This window comes from Eretmochelys imbricata, chromosome 4 (genome assembly GCF_965152235.1).
Source record: "Eretmochelys imbricata isolate rEreImb1 chromosome 4, rEreImb1.hap1, whole genome shotgun sequence".
In the NCBI taxonomy this organism is placed as follows: domain Eukaryota; kingdom Metazoa; phylum Chordata; order Testudines; family Cheloniidae; genus Eretmochelys; species Eretmochelys imbricata.
Genome location: NC_135575.1, coordinates 118117370 through 118144638, shown reverse-complemented (window position 1 = coordinate 118144638; position 27269 = coordinate 118117370). Strand labels below are relative to the sequence as shown.

Sequence of the window (27269 nt, the reverse complement as noted above, 5' to 3'; positions counted from 1 at the left end):
TGTTTTTGAATCTAATTACCCTGTAAGATATCTACCATCCTGATTTTACAGGGGGGATTTCTTCATTTCTATTTACTTCTATTTTTATTAAAAGTCTTCTTGTAAGAAACTGAATGCTTTTTCATTGTTCTCAGATCCAAGGGTTTGGGTCTGTGGTCACCTATGCAAATTGGTGAGGCTTTTTACCAAACCTTGTCCAGGAAGTGGGGTGCAAGGTTTTGGGAAGTATTTTGGGGGGAAGGACGCGTCCAAACAGCTCTTCCCCAGTAACCAGTATTAGTTTGGTGGTGGTAGCAGCCAGTCCAAGGACAACGGGTGGAATATTTTGTACCTTGGGGAAGTTTTGACCTAAGCTGGTAAAGATAAGCTTAGGAGGTTTTTCATGCAGGTCCCCACATCTGTACCTTAGAGTTCAGAGTGGGGGAGGAACCTTGACAATCTCGTTCACATCTGATATGCTCAGAATCTTAACAAGATTTAGCAGAGTCACTCTAATACTATAATTGCATCATCTCTCTGCCATGGTCATTCCTAATCTAGGGGATGATCTGAAGCCCACTGAGGTCCGTGGAAAGACTCCCATTGGCTTCAGTGGGCTTTGGATCAGGCTCCTAGTGAAGTAATACTGCAGTATTCTACAATAATGGTTTCAAACATAGTCGCTTACAATAATGGTTCTGGTGTTAAGAACTATTACTTATACAATAATGTATAAGTACAATACGTACAATAATGTAGTATATTTGTATAAGGATATGATATCTGCAGTTATGCGCTATAAGCCACAGTAAGGACAAAAACAAAGCATTAAGAACAAAGACAAAACGCTCCAAATAGCAACATATTTTTTTTATCCTTGTGTAGCAGAAGGCACAGCACTACATACACTTGACTAAACCCGACCTCTCAGACAGGAGTAAGCGATGGGGAAAATCGATATCTAAGTAGGTTTGAAATATGCCAAAAGGGAAGCACATAACCTGGGCAGACAGTCCAATGAATAGAAGTAGAATCAAATGCAGAAAAATAAACACAATGGTCAGATCTTCAGCCCATGCAAATAAATTTAATTCTGTCAGATTTACAAGTGGAACTTCATTGATTTTACACCAGCTGAGGATCTCACCCAATAAGGTGCAGAGATCTAAAAGAAGTCCTTTTGATCTCCTTATCTTCTTCAATAGAACAGGGGGAGAGAAAGAAAGAGAGAATGGGGATATAATGGGCAGACATATTTTTCCTTCTTGATCATATGTCTATTCAGAGAAGCTATCCAATGAGCGCCGTATCCTCTACATCCTGATTTATGCTTCTCTTGCAACTTGTGCATTATCTTTTTTTCAAATGAGATGTTTTCTGTTAACAAAACCACTCAGGCTCATGCTGCTGGCTTCACATTTGTATTCATGTGCATCAGTAAAACAATTTTTGCTGTCAGGATGCCAATGATAACCCAAGAGATTTTTTCCTTCTGACGGCGATGGAAGCCTAGAAATATCATATTAGAGGCACAGGGCTGCAGAGAGTCGCATACATTTTTCTGATGATGATGTCACTGAATGTAGATTTAGACAGTCATATTTTTGATTCAGCACTTCAGCATGGAGCCTGCACTTCCTTGCTGATTTCTGGCTTGTAATAAAGTGCAAGGACGGGATTATTTTTGGAAGGCAGATCCTGCTCCTAGTGTGTGGTAGCACAGCACAGGAGAAAGGCAAAGTTTGGCAATTGAAACATGCTGGGATGAGGGAGGGGAGAAGAGGAGGTTGTATAACTTTAAAAAAAATTATTTAGATTAAATCCAAATAAGGCACCAAGAGAAAATGGCAGATCCTCAGCTGGTGTGAACTAAAAAAGATTCACTGACTTTTTAATGGAGCTGTACCAATTTACGCCAGCTGACAGTCTGGCCCATTTTTGCATTTAATTAATAGGAATTAAAAACTGACTTAGAATAATAATTTTCTTAAAAACATGCACTATAGCTATCTTAGGTACTTCTATGCCCCCCCCCCCTTACTGTAGTATTTGAGCACGTCACAATTGTTCATGTATTTGTCCTCACAACACCACTAGGAGGTACTATTATCCCCATTTTACAAATGGGGACCTGAGGCACAAAGACTCAGGGCACGTCTACACTTTGTTTTAAAAGCAACGAGTTTCAGAGTCCAGGTCTACTGACTCTGGCTCATGCAGCCTGTGTTACAGTGCTCATAAGCTATTACCAGCAGGACAGTGGGGTGGGAGGAGGTATTGTTTCATATTCTCTGTGTGTATATAAAGTCTGCTGCAGTTTCCACGGTATGCATCCGATGAAGTGAGCTGTAGCTCACGAAAGCTCATGTTCAAATAAATTGGTTAGTCTCTAAGGTGCCACAAGTACTCCTTTTCTTTTTGCGAATACAGACTAACACGGCTGTTACTCTGAAAAAAGTGCTCAGAACAGCAGTATAGACATTCGGGGTCAGGCTGGAGCTCTACTCTGAAGCCCAGGGACAACGGAGGGCTTGAAAGCCCAAGCCAAAACGTCTACACAGCTGTTTTCAGAACCCCACGAGCCAGGGCAGTGTAGACGTACCCTTAATGACTTACTGGAGGTCACATGGGAAATCTGCACAGAGCAGGGAATTAAATCTGGGTCTCCTGAGTCCCAGGCTAGTGCCCTAATCATTGGATCAACCTTTCCCCTAAATGAGAGAATCTGAGTGAGAACAAAGATGCATGGGAGTGAAAGAAGCAACATTTGCTTTTATTAGGAGTTTTTGGATGATCACTTCTTTGCAGTCAATTCAAGATTACTTGTGGGTTGAAAAAGGGCGCTTTAAAAGGCGCTTTACTGTCTCTATGGGATACAGAAGGTCTCTACTTATACGCAGCAAAACTCCAGCAGAGGCAGCACTGCTCGTGCAGACTTGACTCCATGCCCCTGCCAGTGTGCCTCAAAAGGATTCCACCGGAGCTACCTCTACAGGTGAAATGGGCAATGCTGGCTCCAAACCCTCTTTGCTGAGGTTGGAAACAGTGGTACCAAGTATGTGAACTTCTGCACAATCTGAGACCAGCATCTCTTTTCCTGTTAGCCAGGGTGGCCAGCTCTCCAGCTAGGTCCATAAAATACTGGGCATAACAAAGGCTGGGTTTTAAAGATTCTTTTAGTATTTTCTGCATCGAACACAACACTTGGAAAACCCAACAGTTCCACAAACAACATGATTCACACTAAGAAGCTCGCTCCGTGATTCTTGGTGGGTCTCCTCTCCATATCTGTCCAAGCTCAGCAGGAGCCTGGCTCCCCAAAACATCTCTCCTCCTGAGGGGGCTTCAGCCAAAGCCTATTGAAGACAATGAAACGGCTCCTACTGATTTGATCCAAAGCCTGTTTGGGTCTACAAAGCCTTCATTTATAACCTTCATTAACTCCTTAGTGTGACTTATTTATATTTTATCACATTTTGCACTTATAGATTGCTAGTTTCATTGCATGGACAATAAGGTAATGCTAAGATGGTTAGATAAAGCATCACAAAAATCAGGAAATGCAGATTTAAAATTAAAAGGTCAAGAGCTGATGCCTGCTGCGGCTCTCTTATCCAGGAATAGAGATCCAGCCCTGCTCTCACTGAAGTCAATGGTGGTTGCTGAGTGCTCAGCATCCTTGAAAATCAGGCCATTTATTTACGTGTTTAAATATGGAGGGCCCAGAGTCCAAAGGGAATTAGGGGCCTAAAATCCCAGCTTCAGGTGCCACTGAGATCAACAAAATCCTTGCTCAGCTACTGGCTACACCTGTAGCTGCCTCAACTCACTCAGTGCCCACATTTTTGCTGTAAAAGTCCCCTAGGTGCTGAAATTTCTGCCTCTGGGCAAGTGCACTACTGCCTCAGGGCAGGTGTCTTGGTGCAGTCCTCAAACCAGGTAGAGATAGATGTTCTCTCACCTATCTTCTCTAGGGGTCCTGATCCAGTAGTTGTGCTCTGAGCATATCTGACAGCACACTAAACTGGAGGGGGGGGGGGTCGGGGGAAGGTGATCTCCTTTAGCCCAGAGCACTCATCTAGGATGTAGGAGATGCTGGTTCAATGCCCAACTCTGCGTGTTGAGAAGGGATCTGAACAGCTGTGCTCAAGTGAGTGCCCTAACACTGAGCTTTAGATTCTTTCTGGTGAGCTCTTTTTCCCAATGCATGTTTAATTATTTATAAAAATGGCATGCCTTCAACAAGAGAGATTGAATATTCTGATGTGGGTTTCCCTCAACCTCTCCTGTTCAAGCTATTCCATTTTGTATAAATACTTTAAATATGCATTGGACCGAAGAGAGTGAATAACTAGATAACACACTGATCACTAGACTAAGAGGTAGGAAACCCCAGTTCAAATCCCTTCTCCTTAGCAGGCAAATTGAACCAGGGTCTCCCACATCCTGGATGAATTCCTTAACAACTGGGCTAAAGGTTATAAGGGAGGTGTCTTCCTTGGCATCTACTAGTTTAGGCAGCTCCTAAGCGATCAGGGTGGCTTTTTTGGATCCCCTTTTTAGCCACCTATCTCTCCTCGAGCATTGTTTAGGGAGCCTAGGTACCTAGGTTTGTGAATTCCATGAGATGGTAGGGTGCCTACATGTTAGGTGTTGCAGCACCTAAGTCCCTTTGTGGATCTGGGTTCAGGAGCCTAACTTTTTGCACTCTCTTTTTTTTTTTTTTTTTTTTTTTTAATTTTAGTAAGAATGTTTAGGGGCCAGGGGTGCAGCCATGAAAGGTGTGTGTGTGTGTGTGCGTGCATATCAGACATACCAGCTGAGAATCTGCCCCTCTAAATTGGTGTAGATCCATTGACCTTAATGGAGCTCTGACAGCAGAAGTTCTGCCACCCAGACTGTAGAGAAGAATGTTATCATGGAACTATATTTTCACCATTCCTCCCGAGTGGCTGCTAATGTCACACTAGTTGTATATCAGTTACACCAGTTAGCTCAAAATGGATGTCAGATGGGGAAAACAGCCTGTCAGTCAGCATTGTAAGCACATCTTTGCCATGTCAAAGTTAAATAAAACCTAACGCTTTAGTGTCAGAACATCATCATTTTCCCCCCTACTCTCCCATTCATCCACTTCCAGAAGACCACTGGCAAATGACTCATGGTGATAGTTTATATTAAAACTTTCAAAATTAACCAGAAATTTGACATGCTTTAAATAATAACAGATAGCAGTGGAGTGGCTGTATTTCACTCTTGGGGCACTGCTGCTGTTCATAAGCCACTTGAGCTACCCTCGCATTGTTAATAATATCAGTGCAGCCACTCAAGTTAATTACAGTAGTATATTTACCCCATAGTTCTCTATTATGGCATAAGACACAGTAAGAAAGAGGGCAAGCAGATAATGCCCCCAAAGAGATTACTTTGTCCTTGTTAAAAGGACTGGCAGAGCTTCACAGCTATAGATGAAATGTTTTACTCCATCATGAAATCAGAGATACTCTTGAATGTCTGTTGAATGGAGCAGCTGAACTGACAGCAATTCCAGCTGGCCAGGCAACAAAACATAATGCTGGAAACCACAGACAACTACTAAGAAGGGCTATTGCTTCTCCACGGGAGAAGGGGAGGAAATAGGAAGTGAAGGCTAAGTATGAAAGAACAGATTCATAGTGAGTTTGAAACTGTCCTCAATGCTCCCTTGACAGTGTGAGTAATAAAATAAAAACAGTCTGCATTTTTTACAGAGAACGGGGGGATGGGAGGAGATGCTGTTGAAAGGGGAGAATGGGGGGAGGGGGAACCTGACAATATTTAATCAAAATAAGAGAATTTAAAAAATATTCACAAATTTCACTTGTAAGAGACTAAGGCCACTTTTGATACGAGCTTTTTTAAAATAAAAAAATGTTGACCAAGTACATTCATAAATAAGAAGGGACTCTTAAGTGTGGCGCTAGATAATTGGAGAAGAAAAAGCCATCACTAAAAAGTCCAAGATGCAAGAAAAATAAAAAAATACTTCTTTGTTTTAAAGGTAAGTCTTGTGTCTCATTCTGTGAGCTCAGGGACCGCTGAAAATAACAGATCCAGAGCAAGTCTTTCCCCTACTCCTTGTGCCTTGCATACTGCATCCTGGAAAAATCTATAGCAAAGGCCACTCAAGTCATGCTTGCCCATCGCTTCTCTGTTTTCACAACGTTGCTGATCACTAGGTCATCCTGAGTCTGCCTTAAGTGCAGTGTCTCTGGGAGCAGCTGCTGGTGAAGAACTCCTTCACACGCTTCCCCAGGTTGCAGCAGTGGCTTAAAGACACAATCTTGGCCCAACGTTCCCCTCCAGCTACCATACTGTAATATATGAGTTATCATGGGTTATTTCCTGTCCAAAGTTAGGGAAATACTGCTATACCTCAGATAGCACTGTATGCTAAGTGTTGGTAAGAGCTGACTTTTTCAGTAACCACTGTACTGGATACATAGTGGTAGATGAAATCCCTAAGTATTACAGTGGTTCTAACTGTGCTAGGCAGTCTACAAACACACATTAAGGCGATGTCTATGCTGTGCCAATGTACGTTCTTTCATGTAGCCGCTCTATGCTGACAGGAGAGAGCTCTCCCGTTGGCTTAATTAAACCACCCCAATGAGGGGCAGTAGCTATGTTGGTGGGAGAAGCTTCCCACCAAGGTAATGCTGTGCACTCTACCACTTATGTTGCTCAGGAGGGTGGAATATTCATAATCTGAATTTGAGCAACATACATTTTGCTGACAACCTGTATAAATATAAATGTTTTTAAAAACATACTGGATTAATTCCCTTCAAATAATTAAAATGTAGCTGTATTCCCCACCCAACACTTGTTTGTAAAACTTCGTATGAAAGTTGGAAATGGTTTCTAATTGGTTAAAATTCTGTAACTGAGGTAAAATGGAAGTCTCTGCCTGAAACCTCCAGTGTGTGTGGAAGCCTGAATTTCTAATTCCATCTCTAGTCCCAATGGTGGCATCTCTGCCTTTGAAGTACTCACAGCTGGGGTTGAAACTCCTCTCTGCAGACAGAGAAGCCTGCCGTTTTAAAACACAGGCTCTAAATCTACTAGTAGTTTAGTTGAAAGTCGACTTAATGTCCATTTTCTCATTCCTGAGAATTGAAGATTATGGCCTCGTTCTCAGCTCCTTTCTCAATCAAAGCTACCTTTAATCTAATCTGTTTTAAGTATTTTATCCATCACCCTAGTGTGCAAGTGCTGACTAGCATTCATTGTGAGCTTTGCCTGAGCAAGGAGTAAATGTGCACTCCAGAATCAGGGCCTGCATTTTAAAACATCAGGGCTCTCTCTTCTCAGAGAGGTCCCACCTATGAGTACTTCAAAACGAGAAGCCACAGCTGGGGTTGTAGCTGAAACGGAAAGTGCTGGTTTTGTCTGACACTGGCAGTTTTAGGTGTCTGCTATTTCAAGGGCTTTTTGTTCATTTGAAATGCATTTTTACAAGAAATATTATATTTGTTGGGTGTTATAGGGACACTGGCAAGCTATTGGCTACAGTTCTGATCAATGTCCCTGTTTTCCCATGGTGAACTTTATTACAAAATGCAACAGAAAAAAAAAGCATTGTGGGAACTGTGTATTGACCCCATTTCTACGCTACACCCAGCGAGTGTCATAATACTGAAAGGTAAATTGCAATGGCTAGATGGTCTCTTTGATCTCTTTTATGATGTAAAAAAGAAGCCTATAATATTTTTGATGTTTTGTTTTTCAATTTTATGTTAGAAATGTCAAGAATAGCAGGTTCTGCCTCCAATCTTTGTGCTGGAGGACTATTCTGGCAATGTTTACAGGGACATTGACAATATTTTTGGTAGAGAGTGGGAGGGAACATTGAATTTTATGCTATTTAGGCCCCAATTTTGAAAAGTAATTTAGGCATGGCTCCATTCAGCATTGCAAGGCCTAAGTGATTTAAGAGTTTAATTCTCATTTTCAAAGCTGACTTATGCACTTAAGTCTGATTGAAAATCAATCAGACTTAGGCCTGGTCTACACTTAAGAACCTAAGGATGGGCAGACCAATAGTGCATCTAACTCAGTATCTTATCTCTGACAGTGGCCACTGCCAGATGCTTCAGGGGGAATGAACTTACAAGTAAGATTGACATAGCTATGGTACTCAGGGCAATGGAGCTATGCCAACATGGTGAACATAATTGACCTCTGGAACAATTTACCAAGGGTTGTGGTGGATTCTCCATCATTAACAATTTTTATACCAAGATTGGATGTTTTTCTAAAAGATATACCCTAGGAATTTATGTTTAGGAAGTTCTATTGCCTGTATTAAAGAGGAAGTCAGACTAGATTATCACAACAGTCCCTTCTGGCTTTGGAATCTATGAATCTATATCTCCATGTAGACACAGTTAGGTCAGTGGAAGAATTCTTCCATTGATCCAGCTACTGCCGCTTAGAGAGATGGCTTGCCTACAATGATTGAAAGATCTCCTCCTGTCTCTGTAGGAAGCATCTGCATTACGGTGGTGTAGCTGCAGTGCCACACCTGTGCCATTGTAGCCACCATAGTGCAGACATGGCCTTAGACTCCTGAGTCACGTAGGGGCTGATTTGTAAAGGTTTAGGTGCCTAGTTGGATTTTAAAAAATCAATGAGTATTAGGCACTTGGTGCTTTTGAAAATCCCACTAGGTGCCTACATACCTTATTTCCCAGTTCTACAACTGACTGCTTGGCCCACATGGAGTCCCACTGACTTGACTGGAGTTCTGCACCACTTTGCCTAAACCCTATTAATTTCAGGATCAGAGTCATAGAATCAACACTCCCACCCCACACAAATGAGAATTAGGAAAGATGCAACTTGGGTTTCAGTCTTGTGTGATGAGCAATATCTGAAAGACTGGAATGGGCCAAGTCCTCCAACCTACAGAGAGCAGCCAGAACCTGACAGTTCTAAAATCAAACACAAATAGGAAAAGAAAAAATCTGTACACTTGTTTTTTAAAAAGTAGAGTCCATATTTATACCTAATAATAGATCAGTAAAATAGATCAGGATTTTATTATTTGTTATTACTATTTTGCGTTGATTTACCCCTTTAAGGGAGACAAGTTGGGTGAGGTAATATCTTTTATTGGACCAACTTCTGTTGGTGCGAGCGACAAGCTTTTGAGCTACACAGAGCTGTTCCTAAGGTCTGGGAAAGGTACTCAAAAGTGACACAGGCAAATACAAGATCAAAGAGATAGCTTATCATAAGTAGCTAGCACATATTCTAATGGACCACTCAAGGTGAAGTGCCCTGTTAATACCCGGTAGTCATAGGACAAAAAGGGGGGGGGGTAGTGGTTTATAGATTGTTGTAATAAGCCATAAATCTAGTGTCTTTATTAAGACCATGATTTTTAGTGTCTAGCAAAATAAAGAATTTAACTTCCCAGTCCCAGGTTTGTCTTTTGAAAGGGTTGTCGTGCAGGATGAGGACTGATAGGTCAGATATAGAGTGAACACTTTGTGAAAGGTGTTCACCCCTAGGTGATGTTGTGTTTTGTCATTTATCATTTTTCTGTGTGAATTCATTTGAGAGCATAGTAGTTGTTTGGTTTCACCCACATAGTTTTTATTGGGGCATTTAGGGCACTGGATGAGGTATGCCACATGTTGTGATAGGCATATGTAAGACCCATAGATCTTGAAAGGTGTGATGTGGGGGATGTCTGCAGGTTTTGCATGTGTTGTTCTGGAAGGGTCTGGTACCATTTTGGGTTGGCATGTCCTGCTCTGTGGGGAGCTTGCTGCTGATTGAGTTTGTGGGGGTTGTTTGAAGGCCAGAAGGTGGGAGCGGGAAGATTTTCAAAGGCAAAACGGTCAGTCACGCACTCAGCACCCATAGAAAGCCAATTTAAATTTGGTGCCTAACTCCCATTTGTGTTTTTCAAGATCTTTCCCTTCAATAGTAACACAACAATGAAGAGGACGATTTTTAATTTCCATACTCTGTCATGTAAGCAAAACCAAATAGGAAAACTATTGCTAGACCAAACAAGCTAATTCTCAATGGATTGCGGTCAGATACACTTTAGACAGAATAGTTCAAAGGGTTTTGTTACTCTAATTGCAAATGGGGGCGACGAGAGAGACACTTATATCAGTTTTACATTATTTCACTGACTATGGCCCTGCTCCTGCATACACTGAATAACTTTAAGCACATGAGCAATTTTCAAGGGACTACTCAGTTGAGTAAAGTTACATGCATAGTTAAGTGCTTGCAGGGCTGAAATCTACAGTAGCACATGTAATAATCACTGAATTTCTATAGTTATAAAAACTGGCATGTGTATGCATAATGGTGCAGAAATATTCAGAAATGGGAATTTTTACTGAAATGCAAAATTAGAAAAATACAAAGTGTAGGATCAGACAGAGAACTGTCAACCTCAGACATTGCTAGTTAATTAGAACTGAGATTTTATCAGATACACACAGACCAATAGCTGCTTATACACCCCATAACTAGTCTTGGAAGGATTGGATTTAAATCAATAAATGTTGGTAAATGTTGATTTCACAGTACAAGCAGGAACAGTCAAAAAAATCTTTCCATCAATGATAATAGAAATAATCGATAGGCAAAGTAAGAAAAATGCTTCTTGAGAACTTATTAGAGTTTGATTTAAAGATATTTACTTTGTACATTTTGATATGTGATGTTGACAATTTGTCTTTAATGGTTCCAAAGCTTTAACTTTTTGAATCTCAATGTCTGCTGTCACTAAATAATTGTCTGACATCCCTATAATTTCATCCAACTATGAAAATTTAAAATCAATAAAGATAGAAAAATGCTTAAACCCCACAATTTTGCACAACTGTGAAAATTTAAATTGATAGAAACAAACAAAAATCTTAAAATTAAACTTCAATATTATTCACAGAGACTATTTAAAGAAAGAAAAAAAGAATTCTGCCAAGTCTACCTATACCTTAGCACAGGTCTTGACAGCTTTTCACAACTTCCTGACATCACATTTTCCTCTCCCTGTGCCCTTAGGTACAGTAATCTGAGCAGATCTTATTGTGTAGAGTAAGTATTTTATTTTTGAGACAGCTCAGAAAATAAATATTGTGTATCCTTTTGATTAAGCTAGGATTATACCATGAGAACTGGCAACATCTCTTTTCCCCACAAAAAATATCAACAGTAAAGAGGATCACTCTTCAGACAGAGTTGACCAGTAAATGCCTGTTATTAATAATTTTTTCTCATATACTACAGAATTCAATGAAAATTCAGAGATACCTCCTGGCATACATGTTTCTGTTAGTTTATTACCTTAGTGTTTGTGTGCGTGCACACACATACACACAAAATCTATGTGGGGCATCTGATGTGAATTTTGCTGTATCTCCTTGGTGCATTTTAGTTTTAAAGTGCCAAAACAAAAAATTAAAATAAAAGCTTGCAAGTTTACACTATTAAATAAAAATTACACAATGCAAATGTTGTAGCAATGGTAATTCACCCAAGTTAAATTGAAGCTAACTTGAGAGATCTACAAAATATTTGCACTGAACATCAAATCTATTTCATGGAATCTTTGGTCACGAAATTCAGTGGTTTTGTGAACTTTAGCCCTGGCTTACAAAAGTTTGGTGAAATACAAGCTGAGCTTTTCCACAGAAAACTTCTTTCTTCTGGCGGTTATTATTTGTACTGTGGTGGCATTCAGAGGCACCAGTCCCATTGTGCGAAGAACCAATGGAATGAGTGGCATACTGTGATTTGGATCAGAGAATCCCAGAGCAGAGTTGGGTGACTTTTGTATTATTTTTACAAATTTTTTCCTGAAAAATGCTTTTTTTTTCAGGGTCCAAAGTATTTGCCAAATTCGGGTCATATCTGACAAATTGTTTCAGTTGGGCAAAAGAAATTTCAAAAGGCTTCATTTTGACTGTTTCATTTAGAAACACTTTGTTTCAACTTTTCAGTTCTAAATGGTATTTTGATATTAAATTTGGCCTTTATTCTGTTTAAACACACAATGGCCAAAACCCTGCAAAACAGCTGAATTAAAATGAAAAACCTGTGAGGAAAAAATTCACTTCAGGCTAACCTGCAACATTTTGGTTAATTTATAACAATGTTTTTTTCCATTTTTGAATTTGACAAAAATATGCAAAAAATAAATGTGTTTCGGTTCCAATCGAACAGGACTATTTTTAATTTTATATTTCTGTGTGGCCCCTGAACAGAAAGCGCCACTATTTTCTCAGTTCTGCTCTAGAGCGACAAGCATCAGGTGCTATAGCTTGAACTAAAACCAGGACTCCCTAACTGGGGCTGTAACAGACTCATTGCCTCTGTGTGAATCACAGTAACACACCCACCAATGGGCTGCACAAACAATTAACAGAGACAACCCAGCCCTGAATTATTTGGCTTCCTTCACGTCCCCAATTAATACCAGGACAACCAGGAAGCCATTAATTCAGTAAGTGTGAGTTTGGTGTTTCCTGGCAGGAGGAGCTGGCTATGGGGTGCTTCCCTTGAAGTTTAACTCAAATCTTCAAGCAAACTAGCCGATGCTTGATTGCTGCTACCAAAGTCTATGAACCAAGTTCAGCGTGTGAATCTCTGTCCACCCTCCCCTCCCTCCTCCCACTCCCCACACAGCCCACTCTGGTAGTGTAAAAGTGCCTCATAGTGAATGTATGTTACATTTGCACCCCTTCAAGACCTCTTTACACTGCCAGAGTGGTCTGAAGCAGCCTCCGTGTCAAAGAGTTAGGCCCTACACACAAACAATATACCCATAGAATATACAGGAAAACATTCAAAAGCTTTAAAATAACATTTATGGGCTTGTAGTAGCAGCAACTTTCCTTTCTAGAACAGCAACAGTGTGTAGGCATGTCTAGGTGTCTGTAATGCTCCCAACACATGGATGCATGAGGGGAGAAGGGAAGTCCCTGGCCTTAGGGGCAGTATGAACAGAGGGATGATGGGAAAAGTGGGAGAAGGAAGCAAAGTGAGGGGAAAAGATACATTGGGAGAGTGTTTGATTTTATGAAAAGTGGGAAGCCAGTTATTTTCTGTCTTGGGGGACTTCTTCAGTTCAGTATTCAGGAATTAATGAGCCCCATTCCCTAATGGCAGGTATATCCATAACCCCCATCATACTGAGGTAAAAACAAATGCATTCCTTTTAGCATTTGGGGCATTCTGTTATATTTTACCAAACTGACAAGTGAATATTTAAAACTACAGTGCTGGGTACTTTCTCCTTGTGTGCTGCTGAATCCTGATGCAGCATGAGGTATCTTTAACCTACAAATAAAGTAAATTGAGCTAACAGTGAGCACAGAAAACAGGTAAGGGATCATTAAGGGCACTGAATGGTCAGTGACTTCGTGGCACTTGGTAGCAAGTGAAACCATCATAAACTGGAGGCTTAAAGATGCAATGTCGATATGAGTGAGGCAGCGTGAGGGGAAGCTTGGATGCCGCAGTCCATAGCCACTAATCATTGCGACTGAATCAGAGGATAGATGGCTCTCTCTACAGTAGAAATAATGATGGGTCAGCTTGTTAGGGAACTGGCTGGTCTTTGGGAAGATGCAAGAAGAACAAACACAAAATAAAACCACCCTTATGCCACTGAAAATAATGAACTTCTAAAAAGTAGCATGAAAACCAAAAGGATGGCAATGAAATCATGGCCCTATTGCAGTCATTGGCAAAACTCCCATCGATTTCAGTGGGGCCAGGATTTCTCCAGACATCTTTTGACAGGGCTAGAGAATACTATAATGGATTTCTTGCATCTTTGTCCTCTCTACTTGAATAAATGGACAACAAGGACAAGTGCAGAGCTCTGCATTTAGGACAGAAGACTTTCATGCACTGCAACAGGCTGGGGACCGACTGGCTAAGCAGCAGTTCTGCAGAAAAGGACCCAGGGATTACAGTGGTTGAGAAGCTGGATATGAGTCAGCAGTGTGCCCTTGTTGCCAAGAAGGCTAACGGCATATGGGACTGTATTAGTAGGAGTATTGCCAGCAGATCAAGGGAAGTGATTATTCCTCTCTATTCGACACTGGTGAGGCCACATCTGGACTATTGTGTCCAGTTTTGGGCCCCCCCACTTCAGAAAGGATCTGGAAAAATTGGAAAGAGTACAGCGGAGGGCAATGAAAATGATTAGGGGGCTGAGGCACATGACTTATGAGGAGAGGCTGAGGGAACTGGGCTTATTTAGTCTACAGAAGAGAAGAGTGAGAGGGGATTTGATAGCAGCCTTCAACTACCTGAAGGGGAGTTCCAAAGAGGATGGAGCTAGGCTGTTCTCAGTGGTGGCAGATGACAGAACAAGGAGCAATGGTCTCAAGTTGCAGCATGGGAGTCTAGGTTGGATATTAGGTGGTGAAGCACTGGAATGGGTTACCTAGGGAAGTGGTGGAATCTCCATCCTTAGAGGTTTTTAAAGCCTGGCTTGACAAATCCTTGGCTGGGATGATTTAATTGGTGTTGGTTCTGCTTTGAGCAGGTGGTTGGACTAGATGATTTCCTGAGGTCTCTTCCAACCCTAATCTTCTATGATTCTATGAAATGAATAAACAAAAATAGCAGAGGCAAGAGAGTTGGCTCCCAGCTGCATTACTGTCTGTGGTTGCAAGTGAAGAGATCTACACTTGGGTATTAGAGAGACAATGTGGGTGTGGTAATATCTTTTATTGGACCAACTTCTGTTGGCCAGAGAGACAAGCTTTTGAGTCACACTTAGCTCTTCTTCACATCTGGGTAAGGAACTAGAAGTGTCACAGCAAAATGCAAGATAGAACAGATTGTTTAGCATAAGTTGTTAGCACATATTGTAAGGGATCATTCAAGGTAGAGTGGTCAGTTAACACCTCTGCAGACATAAGACAAAAAAAGGGGGTTATTTGGTTACAGATTGTTATAATAAGCCATAAATCCAGTGTCTCTGTTCAGTCCATGATTGGGTATAGCAGAAAAGAGGCTAAATACCTTTTAGAAGGCGAAAAGTTAGTCCTTGCCTTTGAATCTTTTAGGCTTAGACATTCTCTTCAAGGGACACTGTTAAATTAGGAGTAACTCCTAATATACCCTTCCGCCAGATATTGATAATGAAAAGCTATTTGTACTCACACATCATAACTTATATTTCCAGATTCTCTGCTAATTTGGGTGTGCTAATTGCGCCACCTCCATTAATGAGAAAAGTGTACTCAGGACTGCTGAAAACCAGGGCCCAGGGATCTCAGCTGAGAAGGAGAGACATGTGATCAAGATTTTTTTTAAGTTAGTTGGTGCTAAATTGAGGTTACAGCTGGCTTCAGTTTGTTGTATTTTTAGAGCTGTGCACCAGTGTGTGTTATTGATGCCCCTAATGCAGAGTGAAAACAATTCTCTAAGCATGTTTAACCTTCACCTTTCCCAAATGAAAAATGAACACAAGAGGCAGTGCAGATCAGTGGATTAGCACTCAGGAGACTTGGTTTCTACTTCTGGCTCTGCCACTGATTTGCTCTATGGCCTTGGGCAAATCACTTATGTCTCTGTTTTCCCTCCTACTCTTTGTCTATCTTGTCTATTTAGATTGTAAGCTTTTCAGGAGAGACTGTATCCTGCTATGTATGTGCACAGTGCCTAGCACAATGGCACCCTGACCTCAGTTAGGGCCTTTACATGCTATCATAATACAAATAAATACGTCTACTAACAAAGATTCAGACCAAAACCTGTTTTTCCCTAAACAAAAACATCCCCTAATTATAAACTTCAAATTTCAATTGCTTTTATCTAACATATTACTTGTTTCAAGTGTTCAGATTATAGCTGTCTTCCTCTTTGTATCATGCTCATCACCATGGTACCTGAGTGCCTGACAAGAATTACATAAAGTCAACAATGCAACATCACAGAATGGCACAACGAGACCAGGAAGTCTGCTGGATAAAAAGAAGGAACTATACAACAACCCCTTTTTCTGAGGCAGTGGAAGTTTTGTCATCAGTGTCAATTGAAACTAGATCACGTCATAAATTTACAATGAGAAAAATATTGTGTTCTGTATACTTTAGTACAATTATCATTTCATGCATTTTGTGTAATGTTTTAGAAAGCAAATGGCAAAATTTATTTTGGACTTTAGAGCCCAATAGAAGCCCACACAGTAAATAAAACCTGGGGTGATTGTAAAGAGAAGTATTCCTATAGGGATAAATCCAGCATTTCTTGTTTACAAAGTGCCTCCCGCTGAAGTGAATGACAGTTTGGAGAAAACTGGGAATGTAGGACTATCCCGGATGCTACTCAATTACAGGAGATTTTACTATTTAAAAAGTTCTTTGTTGGTGGGGGGAATAAACCTCACAGCAAAAATAAAACTATTAATTATCTCACAAGCTTTGGCTACAGGGTAGTGATGCTGATGTACAATCACCTTATTATCACTTCACAGATGGAATAAAGACAACACAAACATTGGGTTGAGAGATTGCGGGGGCAGGAAGAATGGATTGGAGAATATATACTTCTGTTTTCCTCCAGATCCCCCAGGAGGCAGAGAGAAAGTAGCAGTGACTGCAAGAGCAGTCCAGGCTGGGTTCTCCCCACCCATTTCCCACTTGACTGGCTCTAGGTCCACAGTGGCCTCCATCTCCAGAATCATGTGAAGGTGGCACTTCTCCCTCCACATGTCCAAGCGGTAGGGTGAGAACAGCAGTGGGCAGAAAAGCAAGCTCCTCTCTTAAGGGCTGGTCCTGCAAATACTTAAGCTTTTTTCCACTTCATCCCTTGGGCATGGAACACTCTTCCTCAGCTAGTCCACGGAGCCATTGCCTTCTATTACGATTCCCACAAAAAGTGAGTCAAAGATATTTATTTATGTAAAAAATATCCTTGCTTCACCACGATGCACATGTGTCTTTGCTGAATAACTATATAATCTTACTGGTGTAGGCCCAGCCTCTCTCTTCCCTCAACTGTACCCTTCTGTTTTGTTGTGTCATTAGGGTTTAGGCCTGTAAACCATGTTCTACTGAGGACACCGAGGGCTTGTCTACACTGGCAAGTTTCTGTGCACTAAAGCAGCTTTTTGCGCTCAAACTGCAGACATATACAAACTGCCAACCCACTTTGTGCACAGAAACTCTTCATTTACAATGCTGCAGAAAAAACCACCTCGACGAGAGTCGTAAGGCTATTTGCACAGAGGCTCCAGTGCTCTATTGCCAGTGTGGACACTTGATTGCTTTCTGCCCTTAATTGGCCTCTGAAGCTGTCCCATAATGCCTCAAGTGACCACTCTGCTCATTGTTTTGAACTTGACTTCCCTGGAGACATGCACCCCCTTTCAAAGCACCGTTTCTGACAGCTGTTGTGTGCTGTGCTGATCTGCTCCGGGACACAAAGCAAACCATTAATGTGGAAGCTCGTGCTGTTGAACACAGAGTGTTAAGGAAAAGTTAGCATATGTGCATATGTGACTCCATTTTGGTTTGGGGCCCACCATTGTCTAAAAACAAAAATCATGCACCAGGAGTGTTCCTTAGATACTGCATTCCTGTGAATCCCCCTCCCCCTTGTTTCCAGCCTGTCTCGACTCCTGGTTTCTGTTCTTTGTCTGTTCCTAACTTTCTACCTCCTGGCCTTGATGTGAGCCTTCCATCCTGATAAGAAAGGCTACTGGTGCATTGCTTTAGGACCATGTTGTGTAGTTGAAGTAATGGTTTAGCACAGGGGATGCACTTAGCAGGGATAGGTGGTGGTTAAGGGAAGGGTTTGAATATTGGCTAAGGTTTCCGATGCACGAGGGCAACATGCTTTGCTAAAAGGTATATAATCTCTGTACAACCTGCATTCGGGGTCCCCTCCTGATTAGCAGGGGGGCACCATACTCGAGCGTAATAAACTTAGTATCTTTGGGAACTCTGCAGTTATGGACTTTGTTCGTGTGCCTCAGCCTAGACTCGAACTGTGCGTGACCTATTGGGTATAATTCGTATCAGTTCCTGTGTGTGCGACCTGTGAGGTATAATTCGCAGCGGTTTATGTGCGTGACCAATTAGGTATAATTCGTAACAAGAGGCAGGTGTCCGTGAGAGAGAGAGGTATTTGAGAGAGAGAGCCGAGGCGGGGACTGATGGCCGGGTTTCCCCCGCCCCCTGCCTCAGGACTGGTTGCTTCCTGCCGCTGTCTGAACTTACAAGACAGCATGCTGACACACTCTCCATCCCCCAAAGCACACTGTCTCTCTCCTCCCCTTCCATACACACACACACTCTCCCTGTCACACACGCTGCCCCGCCCCATCATTTCAGTTGAAAAGCAGCTGGCAATGTAGTAGGATGCCCATGGAACAATGGGATGGGGAAACCTCCATCATGTGATGCTGTGCCTGCCCCATGAGGCATTGCAAACCCTTCCCAAAGCACCCTGCACCCAGTAGCACAGTGGGATAGCTACCACAATGCACGGCTGTCTTTGCCGTTGCAAGAGCTGCTAATGTAGATGCGCTCCAGCGTCACAAGGAGCACAGTGTGGACACGCAACAGCAGTTTAATTCCAGTGCTTTTATAAAAGTGGTGTAACTTGTGGTGCAGAAACTTGCCAGTGTAGACGTACCCTTACTCACATGCTTAAGGGCTTGCAGGAAGGGGACATTTAATTGTAAACTCTTGTAGGGAGATCCCATGTCTCCTTACCCCTACTGTGACGCAGTCAGTACCATGAAATTACTAATGAATGCAATGACAATGACAGGATGATAAATGTCACATTACAGTACTTACTCTCTATTCATGATTCTAGGCACCCGTTTAATACAAAATCTTCTGGTCAGTCTGTGAAGAGAAAGTCCGGTGTGAACATGAGGAAATTATTTATCTAGGTCTTTAAAAATAACAAGCTAGCTGACATATTACCACTGAATGTTGTTTTAACTTGATCAAGGGACCAATCCTACAGCTCTCTTGTAAGCAGAACTCCCCTTGAAATCAGTGGGAGTTTAGTGTAAGCAAGGGCTGCAGCAATGGGCCCTACATAATGTTAGAATAAAGCTTTTCATTTAACTAGACAGGTTCTTAAATCAAAATGTCATCTATTTTTAAAGCAGAAGGGATTGTTTTGTTTTTCAGGGAGCATCTGTTTCTGGGATGCTTTGATCATTACTGCAGGGAGCAGCAGGTGGACATTAAGGGCCATGTTTTCAAAGGTGGCCTTAATAAGTTCTCCATCTGTACTTTTGCAGTTTAGCACCCATGCACACACTGTGCTAGCATTACCATCTGTGTGCACAGGTGATGGGGATCACATGTACAATTCCACATGGATTTTTGGTAAGCGGGGGAAGAAGTGTAAATCTTATCAACTGTGTTTGAACTTCATGAGTATCTTTCAAAACTGTACAGAGGTAAGTGCTGCCAAACAACATGTGCAGGTGTATGTGTCTGTGAAGTTGCTCATTCATACAGGGGAGGCTCTTTTTGGGTTTTTTTGTTTTCATTTGGCTCCAAATACTTGCTGATTTGGCTCTTAAACTTGCTGATGCTAAAAACCAGTTGGAAGTTATCAGTCAGCTATTAAATTGCAATCTCCTTTATGCTGATGACTATCAGTGTAGCTTTGCATCCCACTAATCTCTTCCTGGCTCACTGGTATTTCTCATGGATGCCTCACCATCCCTTAATCTAAACACAGCCAAACAATGAACTTCTAAACTTTCCATCTCACCCTCTCTCAGATTCACAACCTGGTCTTATCCACAACCTCTCCATTTTCTTCTCTCTTCAGGGCTCTTGTCAAATTGTTGCTTCTCCTCCATAACATTCTAAAACTCATTCTACTGCTCTGTTCCCACTGCCAAAAATCTGGGTCACACCACAGTTATCTCTCACACACCTGAATTAAATTAAACTCCTCTTCAATCAAGTGAACTCTGAGCATGTCAACAGGCTCCTCTAGCTCACTGTCTCTTTCCATAGATGACAGGTTTCAGAGTAACAGCCGTGTTAGTCTGTATTCGCAAAAAGAAAAGGAGTACTTGTGGCACCTTAGAGACTAACCAGTTTATTTGAGCATGAGCTTTCGTGAGCTACAGCTCACTTCATCAGTGAATATCTTTAAAGCTCTGAGGAGCCCTACCCCTGCCAGTTCTCATCTCTAATCATTCCATGTCTGCACTGCACTCAGTCTTTCCTCCTCTCATTGTCTCCTTCATGTTTTTTTTTTCACTCTTTTCTCTGTGGTGTATTGAAGACTCTGTTGAAATTGCAAGCGATCACTGTAAGAGTGGGTGGTTTCCTAATCCTGCTGGCATGCTGGATGCCTTTGGAAGGAAGTATACAACCAGAGTCATTCTGGGAAAAAGTCAGCCTATGGGAAGGTGAGGTGAGTTGTGCCTTTCTGTGTTAGGGAGCAGCCTGCTGTGTGTGTCTCTGTTTTGGGGGTTCTTGGGTGTTATCATTCTGAATTCTAAGCAATAGTGTTATGCTGCAACCTTCCATCAAGAGTATTTGCTTTTATCTTACTTCTCTGTGTTTATGCTATGAACATAACTTTCTCCTAATGCCTGGAATGACATTCCTCTTCCTGTTAGAAAGCATCCCCATTCTCCTCCATTTCCCTCCTCAAAGCACTCTTGTTTTCTATCATGGACTTCCACACACTATATAAAATGGGCCAAAATTTAATTTTTGGATTAGGATTATCAGGAATGAGGATTTACAGCTGTGCTTGCACAACCTCCAGCCAGCTGAGGAGCACACCTAGGAAATTAGCAAGCCTGCTCTTAACCCAACTGATGTCTAGCTGCTCAATATACATGCCCACAGGTGCATTTTTTCCAGTGCCTGCCTTGTTCTCAGCCTTGCTCCTGTCCTGCCCTGTCTACTCCAGCCCTGCTTTCCTACTGGCTTCCTGGCTCCTGCACCAATCACTAGACCTGATAACCTGCATCCCAGGTTGTGACAACGATAAGGTCACAGAAGTACCTGAATGAATAGAGGTATTGGCTACTGCTATTCTTTGGCTATATAACCCCTTTAAGTTTCCACAAGAAACATGCCTCACTTCTCCATACAGTTAGAGACCCATTGCACATGCATGGTACTGCATTGTTTTTGCTATGGGGTCAATGGGCAAAGTCAGGAATGAGTAGGAGGAGGAATCTGTCAGTCATGTACATATTTATGGGCTATCTCTGAGTTGTCTGCCTTTATTGTACAATTTCTTGACCTTTTCATTTTAAATTTGCATTGAAGACATTCTGGTACCTCCCCATAAAAATTACTAAGCTTTCTATTCAAAGAGAAATTGTTCATATACTTTTCTTTTCCTAATTTTAATTGTAGCCCACTGATATTTGTATGGAAACAAGAGTTTTGATCTGTAAAATCCACCCACTCCTGCCGTTTGCTGTGTGCAGATTAATTTAGTTAATGTTTGTACAGTTCTTGATAGATTTAGCATTATTATTATTCCTCACCTGAAGTCACAGCACAACTGGTTGGCTGTGGCTTGTGATTCATTGGAGGTGCACCAGGAGCAAATGAACCTTTAATTACGAAAGATCATGGTTTCCTATACATCTTTTATAATGAAGACGGAATGAAGAATAAAATAACCCAGGAAATATATAGTATACCAACATATTTGTGTATGAATGAAATGTTTTTCAAAATTTCCTCATGAGGTGTCAGTTTCTCTCTAATAATAATTCAGCAAGACCGACATTTAATAAAAAAATGTTTTTTGGGTGTCTCAGTTTGAACACCTTAAAGGGGCCTGATTTTGAGAGGGCAGATACTCAGCATTTTCTGAAAATCAGGCCCCATCAAGTCACATACGAGGGGCCCAAAATCATTAGTCACTTATAAAAATTTAGGCCTTTAGTTCTTCTGTGAAAGATTTGTTTTCACTGTTAATCTGATGCTGAGACTATTAAAGGGATAACAGCAAGGATGGAGCAACTCATACTGTATAGACAACATATAGACATGCAGTTTTGCAAACTCTGACTTATCACGTCTCATGGTATTAGGTGCTCTTAAAGCGGCAGCTTCTGGAGCCATGTATTACATGAGACTCTATTTCCTTTCTTTTCTGTTTCTAGACCTCATGAAAATGTGAAAACTTGAAAATGTGAACTGTAAAAGCTCAAAAGGCAGAGTAGAAATCAGAGGACCCCCAAATCTCATGATTTTTGGGGAGGGAGCATCCTGAATTTAAATGCTTGGTGTTTGGCAGTATGGGATATGATAGATGAGATAGGGACAAAGATATGGAAACACCAGTAGAACTCCAATGAGAGCGAGAGCTGAGATAGGATTTGGCTGCATACTCAACTTATTTGTAGAAATGGTGCCACTGCAGTCAAAAGATTTAGTCATGAGAATAAACCAAGCAGGAATTGGCCCATAGTGGAGAACTGGCATGATGCAAACTTCCCCAGTACTCTAATAAACCACACTTATAGCATTCCAGGCCCACTGAGCTCAGACTCCTACCTTTTGCAGCATCGTATCAGGTGCTTAGAAACTATGTTGATGTCTTTTGAAACTAGATAGAAGAAATAATTTGACTTGTAATTTGGAGACACATCTGTTAGGAACTAGGTAGAGACCACTGGATTATTTTTACGAGTGACTTGATCTAAATTTACAATTTTGGTTCTCAGTCTAGTGGAATAACCCACTGCACCAACTAGCCCTGCCCACCTTTGCTTGCTAGAGAGAAAGAGAAGGAAGAGGACAGGTTACAAGTAAGACAAATCTCTAGATATCTGTTTAGCTTGCTTATGTTAATAAAAATGAAAAGAGCCAGAGTCTGAAAAATGCTTTGTCAGGAAAAAAAACTTTTTCAAGAGGAAAAAAGAATTATTACAACTTTTGCCCTTGTCCTTGCACACCTTCTTGTTTTCTGAGTACTAGATAAATCCAAAGACGGTTTTATTGTACTGTTGTGATTCAAGCCTGGAATCTAATTTCTAGTTGGTTTCTTTTCTCTTATTGTTTTAGGAATGAGTCACCCAGCTGAAATTTCATTCCCTAAGATGTTGATCCTATGGGAATGAATGGGTGTCACATCACTAGAGCACCACATTCAACTGGAGCTGAAAAGTAGGATAAGTCTTCAATAAGATAGAGAAAAACCTTCTTTAATAAAAAACCCTGCAATAATCATTGTTCTTATTATTACTATTGCAGTAGCATTAGGACCCTCAACCAAGAGAAGTGTCCCATTGTGCTAGGTGCTGTATAAACACATAGTAAGAAAGAGATACCCTGCACAGTCTTAATAATCAGCAAAATCTTATTGCTCCTTGAGTGACTTATGGCTCTTTAAATTAAACTGTGTAAACAGTTTTGAAAACGTGTACTGAAGTGTCACTAGTGTTAAGGAAAAGTTAGCACATGTGACTCACAAGGTATAATTCGCAACAGTTGTGTGCGTGTCCTACCAGGTGTAATTCGTAACACTAGGGAATGGTCAGGAATTGGGCCACAGCTAACTTTTATGTGAGGCTAGGCTGTTCTCAGTGGTGGCAGATGACAGAACAAGAAGCAACGGTCTCAAGTTGCAGTGGGGGAGGTCTAGGTTGGATTTTAGGAAAAACTATTTCACTAGGAGGGTGGTGAAGCCCTGAAACGGGTTACCTCGGGATTTGGTAGCATCTCCATCCTTAGAGGGTTTTAAGGCCCGGCTTGACAAAGCCCTGCCTGGGATGATTTAGTTGGTGTTGGTCCTGCTTTGAGCAGGGGGTTGGACTAGATGACCGCCTGAGGTCTCTTCCAACCATAATATTCTACGATTCTATGATTCTGTGTATTGGTGGAGAAACACCTATAGCCAATCTCTAAAGCATTGTCCAGACATACCAGCCAAGTTGCAATTAGCAATTTGCCAGGAACTCACAGCAGAATGAATCATTTTTTTTTCAAAGCTAGACACTTTGAAATGTCAAATTAAAAAAAAATTGGGGGGGGGGAGTTGCAAAAATGTTCACAATTATTTTCCTTTTCCTTTGACCAGCCCACCCAATTACATTAAATGTAGCAGCTAGTATCATAGACTATCAGGGTTGGAAGGGACCTCAGGAGGTCATCTAGTCCAAACCCCTGCTCAAAGCAGGACCAATCTCCAAATGGCCCCCTCAAGAATTGAACTCACAACGCTGGGTTTAGCAGGCCAATGCTCAAACCACCAAGTTATCCTTCCTTGTTAATATGGAGTGGCAACTCAAGAAATTTTCAAACCAGAAGCATAATGTGCTTCACCTCGAATTTTCCTTCAGTTGTCTGGCTGCCTGGATCAAGATGGAGCACTGCACTTGGACCTGCAGTCTCCATGGACTGAACCGCTCTGTCAAAGCACAGACACAGGTGTTTCATTGTACAACTTGGTGAGCACATTTTCTGCCCATGTGCATGTTAGTTTTTAATCTTTGTTTTAATGCTCTTGAAATTTGATTGGATGGATAATCTCCAATATCCTTACTCTTTGCCAAATAAACCACTCTCTTGCAATTCCAGTACACACACAAATCCTCAAGGAGTCCTTATTCAGACACACTCCCAGTGAATTTAATGAGAAGTCTGGCCAAGGACAGACTAAATAATCTGTCCCTCGGTTGCCTTCAAATAACTATCTTCAACCCTGTTTTTAACATCAGAGCCCACAGTAACAACTAAAATAACATGCCTAAATGTAGCCTGACTATTAATTAGAGATGACAACAGCGTAGAGGCAGTGGGTAAAATTTTATATGGACTCATTCAGCTCCATTGCCTTGCTTATACATTTTTTTATTGTAGAGTTTTAATGGAAAGAATTGGAAGTTGTATTAAGCAATATTATATGCCTGACACAGAAAATCTATCACAGGCCTTGACTCCAATCAAGGTGCATGGAATGTAAGTCAGCATAGTATTTGACCCTGCTACTGTCGCCCTTTCATATCTCATATAGAAAAGTTCTACCGTATCAAGTCACAGATGGTAGAATGTAGTAGGAGAAGGATCACTTTTAGATAGCGGAAAAAACATATATATTCTATCAATTGCCACATGGTGTAGAAATTTCTTCCCATAACAATGGAAAAAAGTCATATGCAGAAGAGACAAGCTGTAGAACTGGTTTCTCTGACTGAAATGAACCCGGTCTGTTTCTAATTTGTTTCTGGCATAATTAGCACACTGCTCAATTTATTTTAGTAACATGTTAATTTGATTCTTCCACTTGCTAGCAATGCAGCCAGAAGCAACATATTACCAAGATGAATATATTAGTATATAACTGATAGGAGCTCCCACCAACATTTTTAAGTAAAGTTGTTTGTTGATTTAATAAAATCCTGATGTGGGGTAACTCAATTTAACTTTACAATACAGTCCTCTTTAACACATCACTTTGCAAAGAAATATAAATTAGCAATGAAATCGACACATGCAGAGAACTTAACAAAAAAGGTCTATTTCAGTTGATTGGAAGTGGTTATATTGATTGTCCAGTTGAAGAAGGGACTGAAAATGATTTAAAAATGCTGAAGCCTGGAGGTTTTTGACTGCAGCTGTCTTGCATATGGCAGACTACACACAGTTAGCATTTACATACCGTACAATCTTTTTTGCCTCAAGTAGCATGAGACGTTTGTCAGGGAAGGAACAGGCCGGGTACCATAAATCATTCCCATGTTTAAAACGCCTGTTTGGAGTAGAAGCTTGTTCAAAAGCAAAAGAGTTTAGGCAGAAGCAAGAGTTATTCATGTAGGTTTACCTGAAGATATGTGTGATCTGAGGCAGCAAAGCTCTGAGATGCTGTTTCCTATGAAGCAAATTCTGTGCACCATTGCTAGATGCTTTACAGAGCTGAATGGGTTTCAGTGTTATTTCTTCAGTATCAGCAATACTGAGAAATCTCCTTTGGAGAATGTTGTCTGATTTCCTGTAAAGGGCTGCCACAGGCCCAGCCACCAATCAGTAGTATGAGCTTTGACCGGTGAATACCTATTATTTCTCTTGAACAGAGAGAAAAGTAAGCACACAGCTCTTACCTCCTTTGTGCTGCATTTAACAATTCTACCCCAATGTCTGCTTTTCAAAGAGCAGCAAGTCTTAGCATGAAAGAGATGAACTTCTTTTGCCAGATATCTTTTTCAGTTTAAGAAAAAAAAGATTATCCACTGAATTTAAACTTTCTCCTACCTTCTCTGCCTGATCAAACGGTTTATAGAATTGTTTTAAGATGTGTCTAAATATTTTAATCACTTTGTTCTCAAAAGAAATGAATACACTGGAGGGAAAATAAATTAATTCTGCTCTCAAGTGACATGGGATCTCAATAGATTTCTCTAGCAATGTGTGAGAGGAGAATTTGGCTGCATGTACTTAACTAGGAAATATTTTGCCTTATCTTCACAGCTGTTTTAAAACCAATACAGGGGAAAAACAGATATTGTTTGCATCCAGAGCAGGTTGGACAAAAAAAATTTCCACAGAAAATTTGGGCTCTTTGGGGAGGAAAGGCAGTTCATCATGAGAGTCCATGGCCACAGTACCGCACAGAACAGGGGTGGGCAAACTTTTTGGCCCAAAGGCCACATGTGGGTATGGAAATTGTATAGTGGGCATTCATGAATTTGGCAAAAATTTGACAGGAGGGCTCCAACTGGGGTGCAGGATCTGGGGTGGGGCCAGAAATGAGGAGTTCAGGGTGCAGGAGGGGGCTCCGGGCTGGGGCAGTGGGTTGGGGGGTGTGGGGAGGGTGGGCACTACAGCTGGGGGTGCGGGCTCTGGGGTGAGGCTGGGGATGAGGGGTTGGGGGTGCAGGAGGGTGCTCTGGAATGGGACTGAGCGGTTCAGAGGGTGGGAGGGGGATCAGGGCTGGGGGTTGGAGTGCAGGAAGGGGTCGGGGCGCAGGCTCCAGGCGGCACTTACCTCAAGCAGCTTCTAGATGCAGTGGCATGTCCCCACCTCTGGCTCCTACACAGAGGCATGGCCAGGCAGCTCTGCATGCTGCCCCGTCCACAGGCGCTGGTTCCAGGCTGATGGGAGCTGTGGGGGCGGCACTTGGAGTGGGGGAAAGGTGTGGCGCCCCCTGGCTGCCCCTACACATAGGAGCCAGAACGGGGATATGCCTCTTCTTCCAGGAGCCGTTAAGAGCAATGTCTGAAGGGCCGGATGTGGCCCCCGGGCCTTAGTTTGCCCACCCCTGTCATAGAAGATATGTAGTTCAGCTGGGTT

General features: G+C 41.6%; 1 protein-coding gene across 3 annotated transcripts in view; it reads left to right on the top strand.

The window, feature by feature from the left end:
• ZNF518B (zinc finger protein 518B) overlaps window positions 1-27269 on the top strand; it is a 143129-nt gene that overhangs the window by 88044 nt on the left and 27816 nt on the right. Inside the window, exons 1-2 of one of the 3 annotated variants that reach the window (XR_013346006.1) lie at window positions 20314-20418; window positions 23046-23122. The exons of 1 other annotated variant lie outside the window; for it this stretch is intronic. The gene's annotated coding sequence lies outside the window, so the exon portion shown is untranslated. Of the gene's footprint in view, window positions 1-20313; window positions 20419-23045; window positions 23123-27269 lie in introns of those variants that run through there. One more of the 3 variants, XR_013346005.1, reaches the window with a different exon arrangement.